Here is a 12890-nt window from a genome sequence, read left to right as displayed (position 1 = left end):
TGCCGCTGCCATCGAGGCTCTCCTGCAGGCGGAACCGGATGTCGTGGATGTGAACCGGGCGGCGGAGGCTCAACTTGAGGTGGAGCGCGTGGATGCCGCTGCCATCGAGGCCCTCCTGCAGGCGGAACCAGACGTCCTGGACTTGAACCGGGCGGCAGAGGCTCAACTCGACGCAGAGCGCATGGATGCCACTCTCATCGACGCCCTCCTGCAGGCGGAACCGAACGTCCTGGACTTGAACCGGGCGGCGGAGGCTCGACTCGACGCGGAGCGCGCGGATGCCGCTGCCATCGAGGCCCTCCTGCAGGCGGAACCGGACGTCCTCGACTTGAACCGGGTTGTGCTCTCGTCCGTGTAGAGCGCCCGCACGCTCCGCTTGAACGAGTAGCTGGAGGCCGAGGACAACCACGGTGCGGAGACACACGTCGGCAGCGACGGCTGGTTCGCGCCGACAGCCAAAGACGACGAGGCCGTCTCTTTCCGCGGGCAGTGATAGTTTTTCTTTATGTTGTTGTTTTTATGGATCTTTTGCTGTGTAAGAACATATATTTGTTATGCAAGTCGTCTGACTTGGGTCAGTCTACCATTTCAGGCAGTTGGATGAATATCCTACGTCTCCTAACCCTTCTTTCCTTCTTCCTCACCTTTTCTTCTTCCCCAACAGACCACCGTACGGGCCGTACGGATACTCCCGAACATGCAGTTGGATAAACATACTCTATGGACGAAAATTATGTGTCAGCGATAGGATGGCTGAGTTTGGTTTGTTCACATGCGACAACACGTGTCAGTGAGGGTGCGTTCCCTTGGTTGGGTTTGAAGCGTGCAGGAGCGACTGTGTGAGGGTGCGGTGCGACCGCGGCGTGCAGGAGCGACCGTGTGAGGGTGCGGTGCGATCGCGACAGCCGTGCACAAGTGTACCTCCTTCTCATTTTGAAAACTTTAGGCAAGCTTGACAAAAATGTGTGGCGAAGTTTGGCAATGCAAGGCCTAGACGTAGACAGGATAAGTACATACATACTAGGAGTACTAATGTTAAAAAAGAAAGGCGGGGTTTTCCTTCGCGGGGTTTATTCGATACAAATCCTCATTTCACGTGTCAATTAATGCGTATTTTTTTCTCCAAAGACCAAAGAGCTAACCATCTCACTCCTCATCGCTTGATTAATGCAGCGCCATGCAAACCAACCTTCTCACTTCCGCATGCATGCAGGGGATATTAATGTCCTTGGTTGCTAACCCCATCAATTTTGCCTCGATTAGTGTTAGTGGCCCTTTGCAAATTGTAATTTTAATATACTAGCCTTGTGTACAAAAAAATGGAGGTAGTAACTATATTTGACTTCCTTCCCCATTGCGGTGATGTCGATGATATCTTTTTTTGGTGGTTTCGCGAAGTGCGTTCGACGGAGAACACCATTGAGGGAGACCACAGTAAGTCATTCGCAAGTGCCGCCTGCAAGCCGAGACAACCGCCTTATTTGCATCTAGGAAGTCCTTTACTAGTACTACTAGGAGTACTAGTGCGATGAGATGGTTTCTCGAAGAAGACGATGGAGAAGTGGAGTCAGCGAAGAGTGAAATTATGGTTGCTTCGTCCGTGCTGTTGTGATTTGACGCCTCACTGCTTTGTGATTTGTGATAGAAGGGACAGGGGAGTAGACTCTGTGCTCTATACTGTACTACATGCGTTCAAGCATGGGAGAGAGAAGAGAGATGTTGCATTTTTCTATTCCTTCAATCAATCAATCAGGGAGCTTTGGTTCCATCTTTTTGGCTTTGGCAACACCATCCACAATGGTTCCCACGATGCCAAAAGCTATTTTCACATTTGGTTACACATTGTGGATGCCCTTAACCGTACCACTTGGTTTTGCTCCTGTGTGCTATCTATACAAATCTCAGTTATATTGATCTAAAAAATTATAGAATCAAGATTAGTAAAAAGGAGGTGATTTTGCGGCGCGGATGGCGGGGGGTGGTGGTGGTTCTTTTTTAGCAATGCTACATCCATGTAATGGTTTACGTAAAGTTACGAACTGATGTGATGTGGGACTATTTGATTGGATTAAAGGAGAGGATTAGGCCCACCCCACCTAAAAATCAGGAGGGGGCATATATAGATTAGATAGAAAGTATACGTAGCAGCTACGTAGCCCTTTGTAAGTCTAGGATTAGGCTTCTTATTTTCGAAGGACGTTGTCCTGGCGGTTTGCTAACATGCGATCCCACGTGTCAGTGCTTTACCAAGCCGACCCGCGTCCCACATGAGGCAGAACAACGGCAGAAGCAACACATGGTTAAGTTGAAGAAGATGAGGGATAAGCGGATTTAGCAACGAGTGAAATGATGGTTGCTTCGTCCTTCCAACTTAACTGGGAGAAAGGTGCAGCTTTGTGATTTGACGCCTCATTGCTCATTACTACACCGGCGCCATGACTGGGTTGCTTCACCCCGGCTGCTCTGCACTGTATTCTGGTATGGCACGTGGACCCGGTAGCTTGATGTCCCACATGTCGGCGAAAGGGACTAGAAGATTTATGAAAGCGAGCGCTCCACTCTTACGATGGAGGAGTAGACGACACGACGGCCCAATGAACTGTCACTTGTACTGTATAGTATTATAGTTTTGTTGTTTCGCACGGTCCATCGATACAAACCCGATTAAACAGGAAATGGCGGGATTTTTCCCGCACGGTAGATGATACTGGCCATACATTTCAAAGGCAATTTTAATGTATGCAAACTGAATAATTATAAGTAACAATATGATATCTAGTAAAACTAAAAACACATATGATTTATTGTGTTAGAGTGTAGTAGTAGTGTTTTATTGCATAGTTGTTAGATGTAATATGCGAGAACATGTAGAGATGTAGTTTTGGAGGGCCTACAGAGAGAAAAGCTTAATACGGTCACCGAACTTCAGAATAAGCTGATTACGGTCACTATATACGTTTTGCGGTGATTATACGGTCACTTGCTCACAGTTCAGCATCGGATTGCACTTTGTTGACCGGCCAATAGTCTGTGTGGCGTCATGTTGACTAGTTAAACTGACCATGTTCCTTGTGGGTCCCACCTGTCAGTTCGCATAGGCAAAAGGTCAGATAAACACAAATTAACGCAGGCGCGACAAGGCTCCAACCCATGCACGGGAATCACCTGGTTGTGTATGTGTCTGTCAGGGCCTGATGTGTGCGCATGCACGTGTAGGTTGAGCACTTGAGCGTGAGAGTGTGTGTTGGTCGTGTGGTGTACTGGTGTGTGCATGCATGCGTGCGTGTGTGCGTGTGAGTGTTGCGTGCGTGCGTGGCTGCATGTGTACGTGTGAGTGTTGCGTGCGTGCGTGGGTGCATGTGTTTGTGTGAGTGTTGCGTGGATGTAGTTCGTGTGCATGCGTGCGTGTGTGTATAATCACCACACCAGCTCCTGTGTGTTAAAACTGACGGCTCAGCATACCAATACAAGGCCACCTTGTCCGTTGTGCCCGCGGTCATGACTTCTAACCACCGTCCAAATATTTTTTTGTCGTTTGTTTTCATTCTTACTAGCAAGATGCCCGTGCGTTGCACGTAACATCAAGATGCATTTCTATGACTTGTTTATCTTATGAGAGAAAAGGATGAACGAGGGAAGGCCTTATTTGCAAATGTGGATAGGTGTGTGGGTACCTTTTTGGAAAACTGCCATAGTTTTTTTTCCTATCCGTCAGATATAAATCGGACGGCCTATATGGCAGGATGGCAGGCACACCATCATCACCAACTCTGTTTTTATAAGAGTGTATTTTATGTATTTTATAAGAGTGTAGATGTAGAGTAGATACAAGTCGACAGGTGGGCACGATGGTAGTGAGATAATGTGATGCAACACTACAGGTGCCACATGAAGCATTTAACTGGTCAACTAGTCGTGTCATGAGCAAATACAGAGTTGTACGGTGAGCCCGTGACTGTATAATAACCACTAAACATAAATGGTGACCATAATGAGTGGATTCTGAAGTCCAATGCACGTAGCGTGCTTTCGCTTCAAATACAATGATCGTCATTGCATATATTGCGAGAGAAATATGAAACATGCATGAATTTTCTGGGGGCTTACTTTTAGAGGACCTGGAGATAGTTTTGTGTGCATGCATGAAAGGGGCGTACAGGGGGGTATGTGATGGAGAGAGAGAGATGCTCTTCGTTTCTCTTTATTATGACTAACTTTGTATATAGTATAAAAATATACAAATTCACAGTGCGGAATAAATATCATTGTGGGCACCATGCAATGCAAATTAGCGTTCGTACTCCTCCATATAACTTTGTAATGTTGTATATATGTAGAAACTCTAAAATAATTTTTTGGCCACACTTTATTCAAAAGGAATGTTGTATGCGGAATAAACGTGAAGAGAGGGCTTTTTACATCAATGGGATACGTGATGTAACATGTGTGAATGTGTAGTTAATGCATTTGGCGGGGCCTAGAGAGGTATGTGTGTGTATTACGTATTTGAGAGAGGCATGGATAGAGGGGCCGACGGGGGGGGCGTGGGAGAGATAGCACGAGAAACGAGAGTGGTCTAGAGAGAGACGAATATGACGTCACGACAAGAGATTCCATTCTCTTGAGTGTGTGTATGCAAGGAGGGAGGGAATAGAGGCACCAGGAGAAATTTTCTGTGTGTGTGGTGTTTGTCTTGCTATGTGTGGGTGTGAGAAGATAATGATACGTGGGGGCAGAGGGTGTGTCACCGCGTGAGGTCCGGTGGGTCGAGGTGAGGCCCTTCGTTCGGTTCTGTTCTGCACCACATTGGTCGGCCCGTGGCGCATTTAGGAAGACCCATGGATGACTAGTCGTACAAGACAAAGATAACAGAATTGCGAAGGACTTTGTGTCCACTGACAAAGCCGGCTAGAATTTGTAACCCTAGGTTCTCGGACTAAGGTAACCCCTTTATCTCTGATATTACTATTCATCCAACCTAACTTTAAGGGGCATCCTATAGAATGCTCTGCTAGAATCATACTCGTCGATTAGGAAGAGAGGTGTGAGACAATGCGTGAGAGACAGGCGTAAAGATAATGTGCGTACATGAGACACGTAGGCAGGTCCATGTATATAGAAAGGGTCGATGAGGATTGTGCGTGTGTATGTTTACGAGAGGAAGAGTGCTTGTGATAAAGGTTAGTGAAAATAGTTGTAAATGGTTACGAGAGGGAGGAAGGGTTATATCTAGAGCATGTGTGCGAGAAAGACACCTCGGGAGAGAGTGTGTGAGCATGTGTGAGAGACCACCAATGAAGAATGAAACTACACGTAAAAGACTGCTCTACACATTGATTAAAGATATAAATTGTATCCAAATATTAGGATGGGATCATGATATTTGCAATTCGCGTAAGGAGCGGTCATTGATACATCAGACATCTAGATTCTATCGAATTTGAGAATGTCTATGTTATTATTCGACACAATTGATCCACATAGTTAGTATTTTGAACTCCAGACAATGCATCGCTTTAGCAATCAAATATAAACGTGAGTATAGTTCATGTTGTGTGTGTAAAGCACATTATACATACGAAAGTTACACAATGGACATTATAAATAGCTACCTATGAACTAGCATACATTTGAATTCAACTTAAGGTGGTTAAAAAAATCAAATTCAACATGAAGTCCATTCAATTATTTGAATTTGATATCATGGCATTTGTAAACCATACCTAAATTATGGGGGCACCAATCTTTACTCTGATTTTGTACATAATAGCATATGTAGTCGTGTACAAAATAGATTCAAATTTAGCTCCTCCATTCCAAAATAATCATAGTTATAGGATTTTCAAGTGTCAAAATTTCAAAAAGAAGCGGATAATTTAATGAGGTTTTCAAACATACAAGGTCAAATATAACATTGTCTATTTAGGTCAATCCTCATAGTTCAAGAGTACTCTAAACGTGAATGCTTGTGTTTCAAAAATTTGAACGAAGCGCCAAAAGAGCCTCTACTCGCCCGAAACCACGTGAGACCAATGTTTGGTAGTACAAGAAAATTACTTTTCTAATAACTCCAACCCGTGAAACCTACCGGCCCGACGTCTAAAGGTCTAAACCGGGGTAGGTTTGTAGCTTCATCTAGACGCAACGCAACCGCATCCGAAAAACATTCATACACAATGGCCGCCTAAGCACACATGCGCGCGGCCGAAATCGCTCCCGCCCACTATTTGGGACACATGGGATTACCATCCTACCCCCAACCCGCAGTAGGTCTGAAATTTAAGAGGGGGCAAAGTTTGTACTTACCCCAAATTTCAAACAAGCGCGTCCCATCTTCTGTCCAAAAAAGCCAAAAACAAGCGCGTCCCAGACCGAAACATGGTCCCCCCACCTGTCTGATTCCCCATTCATACTCCGTGGGCGCCAACACTACCTCTCCACCAGCCGCGAAACCCCGGCGTCCTCCGTCCGCCACTCCATCCCACCCATCAACCGCCGCCCTCCTCCATCACGCCGAAGCCGATACCCCAACGTCGTCATCCACCGCAACCTCAACCGCAACGCCCTCCACGGCTAGTAGTTGAAGCCGAGGCCGAGCCGTCTGTACCCGAGCCAGTTCAACCACGCCGTCCTGCGCCTCACCGCTGTCGCTCCAACTTCGCCACCCTCCACCGCACCGGAGTTGTTCCTGCTACATCGTCCTTCGCCGCCTTGAATCTGCTTCCCCTCCACCGACATACGGCCATGGCAACACAGTCAATAATTTGGTCATGGGTTCGTCCAAGCCTGCACCCTCCAGAACATTGGTTTCCCTGGTAAAAAGAAGAAGATCGGCGTGACATGTGGAGGTGACCACACCGGCAACCGAAAAAGGTACTCCTCTTTCCTTATTCGTGCAAATCTTACGTCTCTGCTTGCACGGTATTCATCCCACAGAAGACACTAGTTGACCGCTTCTTCTTGATACTAGATGTTCCTAGTAACTCATGATGCACAAGGTTTCTCCCCATATACTATTTCACCTTAGCTAGAGGTCCGTCGCCCCCCTGAATTTCAATTTCTGGCCAGTTGATTCCCAATTAACGGAAGCATTCCCCAACATAACATGCGCTAGTACGCCTATTATGCCGGGGAAGCACCGCCTTGGTGTTTATCTTAGGGGCGTGTGCGTCCTAGAGCTACTGGCGCCCGATCTGGAGGTCGGCCGGGATTAAAGGGATGGCCTGGGAGCGCTGCCAAGCACGGCGGTGGTGTGAGGTCGATGGGAGGGCGGGGCGGCGGAGGCAGGGGTCTGGGCTGGTGGTCGCTTGCGGTTCGAGAAAGATCGTCAACAGTGACTGGCGGGAGGTAGACGAAGGCCATCTGCCCATTCCTTATAGATCGGACGGTTCATTAAAAAGTGACTGACCTATTTATTTTCAGTCGACTGTTATCTTAGATATGATCACATGTGGTGGTGTGCTGGAGGAGTACTTGCATTTCCTGTGCTCATATATTACAAAATCATACGGAGTAGAATCTAATTTTGTTTGCCATGCAATGTTGTAGAGCTATCATATGTCTCCTGTCATTTATTTTTCAGCAACCTGCTATCTGCTACTTTTACGGTGCACTAGTTCTGCACACACTTCACCCTTACTCTCACTATTGTGTTTTATGCAAGGGTATTTCAGACTCTGCTGCCATGAGAGAAGCCAAAAAGAAAAGAGAGAAGTCCCTCCAACTTCATATGCGGGTAGGCAAGACACGTTACAGCGCTATAAAGGGTGCAGTGTCAGCAGATGGAGACGGTAAACGTAGCTCTGGAGTTGATGACCTCACTCACAATGAACCACCATCCCAGGTGCTTGCTTTAACTTCACGGTGTCATATGTGGTTGCATGTTCCATATGGTGTCTAGCTTGTATTCGAAAGGCCGAAGTCGGTAAGATAAGGAAAGATATTTTTTACATGAACCACCATTCTGTGAGCACCAGAAGACAAATAGCTAGTCAGGGCACTGGCCGAGCCAGTGACAAGCCCAGCAAAGATAGGCATCACCTGGAAGCCAACTAAAAAGCTGCGATGGTGGCGAAGCAGCCCGCCTCCCACCAGGCTCTCAGGTCCTAGATGATCATGCTCACCACTCCAGCCGGATGTCTAGCTTGTATTGCTTCCAATTTGGTTAAATTGCATCTGCTTAGCTTACACATTATACCTTTGAATATGACATGCCTTTCTGTTTTTGGTACATACTAGTACATATGTGTATTAACCATGTTCTTACATCAAACTAATGTTCTTGTGTATCCCTCATCAATCACTTATGACGAGGCAGGCAGGCAAGGGGACTCCTCCTCATTTAAAGAATGCAGCATCGGCCTCCCGACATGATTCTCAAGAAACATAAATGCTAGATGAAGATAGTGAATGTAGCTTTGTAGTTGATTACAGCATTTCCCCTACACTAGCATCGCAGGTGCTTGCTCTAACTTGGCAGCGTGATATGTGGTTGCATGTTGCATATGGTGTCTAGATTGTAATTCTTCCAATCTGGTTAAACTGCATGTGCTAGTCTGCTTAGCTTATACGTTATACCTGTTAATGTGACATGCCTTCCTGTATTTAGTACATAGTACATCTGTCTATTAAGCATGTCCTTACATAAAACTATTGTTTTTTTGTATCCCGCATCAATCAACATGACGAGACACCTTTAGTATATACAATGCGATATTAGTTGCATCTTTCATATGATTTATAGCATGCGCTGCTTCTAATTTGTTGAAATTCCATTTATGATGGGACGCTTTTAACTTGGCAGAGTCATATTGGTTGCATCTTTCATGTGGTGTCTAGCTTACATTGCTTCTTATTTGCTGGAATGGTTTCTGCTTAGTTTACACAAACAGTTGTGAACATGCCATGTCGTCTTGTTTTTCGTACATATTCCATCCTGGTATCATGTGTTTGCGTTACATCAAAGTAGTGATTGTCAGTATCATGCATGAATGAGTTCTGAAGAGAGAATTTTATTGCTTTTTCTTATCGGTTTTACTTGACAATTCAAAATCAATAAAGCGGAAGGAAGTTAGCAAGGCAACGGATAAAGGTGCTCCTTCCGAACGGAGGGCCTCTACAGTTTCTACTCCTCCACACCCCAAGATGATTTCCAAGACAACACATGCATAGACACTAAACAAAACTGTGTTTATGATGAGCACGTCTCCCCTAGTGCAGCAGCATCGATGCTCCCTCTAACTTGGCACTGTTATATGTGGTTGCATGTTATGTGTGATGTCTAGCTTGTATTGCTTCTAATTTTGTTGAATTCCATCTGCTTACTTTACACATTATACTTGAATAAGATACGTGTTCCTGTTTCTAGAACATACAATATCTGTCTATCACACCATGTTCTTACATCAAATTACTACTGTTGTGTAACCTGCAACAATCACTTATCATAAGACATGTTTGACTTCAGAGTGTGATATAGGTTACATCTCACATTCTTTTCTAGCTTGTACTACTAATTTGTTGAAATGGCACTTATGACGAGATAGTTTTAACTTGGTAGAGTGATATTCGTTGCATCTTTCATATGGTGTCTAGTTTTCATTGCTTCTAATTTGTTGAAATGCCTTCTCCTTAGTTTACACATCATAAGCTATGAATATGCAATGCTGTGAATATGCAATGGCACTAATGACGAGAGACCTCTAACATGGTAGTGTGATGTTGTTTGCATCTTGCATATGATTTATTTCTTGCACTGCTTCACATTTGTTTAAACGCCATTTATGATGAGACACTGTTAACTTGGCAGAGCGATATTTGTAGCATCTTTCATATGGTGTCTACCTTCCATTGCATTGCTTCTAATTTGGTGAAATGTCTTCTTCTTAGTTTACACATCATAGTTCTGGTTATCTCTTCCGTCCTGTTTTTCATACATATTACATCCTCCTATCATGTGGTTGTCTAACATCAAAGTTCAGTTCGTCTGCATCACGCATCAATTTGTTCTGAAGAACTAAATTGTTATTCGTTTTTCTTGTCGGCTTGACTTAACATGGCACAGAGAAAGAGGAAGAAACACAGAATGGCAGGGAATAAGAAGCGGATGAATCCTGCAGATTCTGCTGGTACTGATGGTGCAATAGAAGGTCAAAGTCCAGCGGAAAATTTTACAAACACGACATCCCATGCTACACGAGTTGCAAAAAAGCCAAACAGAAACAAATAGCTGCCACCAAACAAGCAGAGACAACCCTAGTTCTTGCAACACCTACCACAGTACTACCAGCTACACGACTTACTCGTGCGTCAACTGAGCTAGCAGCACATTCCCAAGCTCCCTTGCCACCTGACACTACTTCCCAAGCACTCTTGACGCAAGACGAGTTGGCAATATCAGATGAACCTTGTGAGCTTCAACAGCAAGAAGGTAGTTGCTGGAGTCAAGTTACAGTTGCATGCTTCTTTATATGTAGTCTCACAGTTTGATGTACACTAACACTTCCTATGTTCGTTGTTGGACTAGCACCTAGGCGCAAGAGGAAACAAACATCAGGGATAATGCTCGATAGGTTAACTAAATCTAGAGGAGGAAGAATGGAGATCCGTTTTGAGGCAGGTTTGAAAAGGCCACATGATGCTACAGAGTCAGCCAAGTTAGTATCAGAGGCAGCGGTTGCCGTTAGGTGTCATGTACATATCCTCCCAATATGGATTCAGTACAGGAATGACAAAGACGAAACCCAGTTCAACACATTCCTCGACCATTTATCTGTAAGTATGGTTATGTATGAAAACTAGTAATATCATCTTGCTCCATCCCATGCTTTATAGGTTGCTGATAATGAGACTCCCATAATTTTCAACAGATGAGGTTCAAGTTGGATAGCCAAGATGATGCAACCAGACAAGCTTGCACCCATGTTTTCAAGTCTGCTCTGCGACAGTATCGGTATAACTTGAGGAAAACTCACTTTGAAGGCAAGGCTAATAGTGAACTTTCCCAAACATCTCCAATGTAAAATATATCGGATGAAGACTGGAGGGGCCTTGTTAAACACTGGTCGGATCCGAAGTATCAGGTACATTATATATATGTGATCAGATCACATGTTGAAGTCCTATTTACGCATGTGCCACACAAATCTATCTTCTTGTAGGTGAACTGTTCAAAGAACAAGGCCAATCGTACGAAAGTGAAATTCCAACAGACGACAAGATCTCGTAGCTATATTGCACACTACGAGGCTCTTGTAATTAGATGTTGTTTCACTCTTTTCGCTGTACCATATTATCATATCTATATTGACTTGTTCGAAATGCAGAGGAAAGCACGCAAGGACCAAAAAGTACCTGAACCAAATGCTGTGGAAATCTTCAAGGACTGTCACACCAGCAAGAAGAAGGGCATGACTACACCAATCAAAGCCGCTGTTGTAAGTCCTTAATCCTCATGCCTTTTAACTACTACTTACTCTGACTTGTGCCTTGAACTGCATGGTTTGCAGCCAATGTCTATTACTCTTTTCAATTTTATACACAATTGTCTTAGTGTATCATTGCACCTTACAAGGTTTAAAAGAGAGGAGTGATGTTCCTTTGATCTTGACCCGTAATCTAGTTCCATGCTGGACTTGCCCACACAACGTTACAATTGCCTGTTTGTCTGTTCTCAGTTGTTTTGAGATATGAATGATGTCATACTATGCTTACCGTATTATAAACTTTGTCTCTTTATCCTTAGCCCTCAATACAATGTGAAGAAATAGACAATACATTAGCGATGGTACATGGTCATATGTTTGGAGCCTGGTTTTATTATGTACTTTGCAATAAAATACAACTAATATTTTACATGGGTTCACCAGAATAAGTTCTGTATATAGACCAAAGCTATTTTGTTTGGTTTTGCTGCCTCCTTAATATCTTCTGTTCTGGTACTACTACTGTAAAACCTCAACTTTTTAGCGAGCTATGGAAAAAATGGTGGAACCGCCACCTTTTGAAGGTGGCGAGGCAACTATAACCGCAATGTCAGCTCTTGCTGCAGTGGGTCAGTACCTGTCCACTAACAGTGCCAAAAGCATGTTCCTGCGTAATACTGGGTTGGTTGTTAAGCCAATATCGTCCAAACTGCCTCATGATCAAGATATGCAAGCTCAAATCAATGTTGTATCTGCGCTCCAGACACAAGTCCATTCCCTAACAGAGACCCTTTGTGAAACAAGGAGAAACATTGCTCAATGTCGTCAAGATATGCATGGTTTTGAAACTAGACTATCAGACATTTGCTATGTTGTTCAGGAGCCTAGGGGAAATGAAGGCGAGGTTTATGGTGCTCCATCGGACAATACAACATGAAAATGTAACAGTCAGGTCAAATGAACTGAGCTTATGAACTTCTGGTGGTGCATTTATCTGCTAGACTGTTAAGGTTTATGCCAACCTTCCTTTTGTTATATAGTTGTTTTTTGTTTTGGTGCGATACAAAATTTATTCTTAATGTGCAGCCACCGGCTGAAGAAAACAACAAGCCATTTTTGTATAGTGTAGGGCGTTCCCTATATTTGCACTGGTGGCGATCTTTGATGCCGAGTGGATGTAATCTGTGCAATCGCCTTAATAGCCTAGCGTTAGTTTCATCCTTATTTATTTCTTAGTCTTCTTTTTCCCTGGTTTGCTAGTGGCCGCAACTACCATGAGCCATATACGGGCCGTAGGATCCATGGGTCTCCTACGGGCCATCGATAAATGGGCCTGTAATCGGTGGGCCTCGGGCCGTCGGATAAATGGGTCTACATGGGCCGTAATCGGGCGTAATTGGTATCGGCCCAGCACGGTAACAGGCCGTTAACAGGCCGTAGGACAGCAAAGGCTTAATTCTGTCACAC

This window comes from Triticum dicoccoides, chromosome 2A, assembly GCF_002162155.2.
Source record: "Triticum dicoccoides isolate Atlit2015 ecotype Zavitan chromosome 2A, WEW_v2.0, whole genome shotgun sequence".
Classification (NCBI taxonomy): Eukaryota; Viridiplantae; Streptophyta; class Magnoliopsida; order Poales; family Poaceae; genus Triticum; species Triticum dicoccoides.
This window is presented reverse-complemented; position numbering follows the sequence as displayed.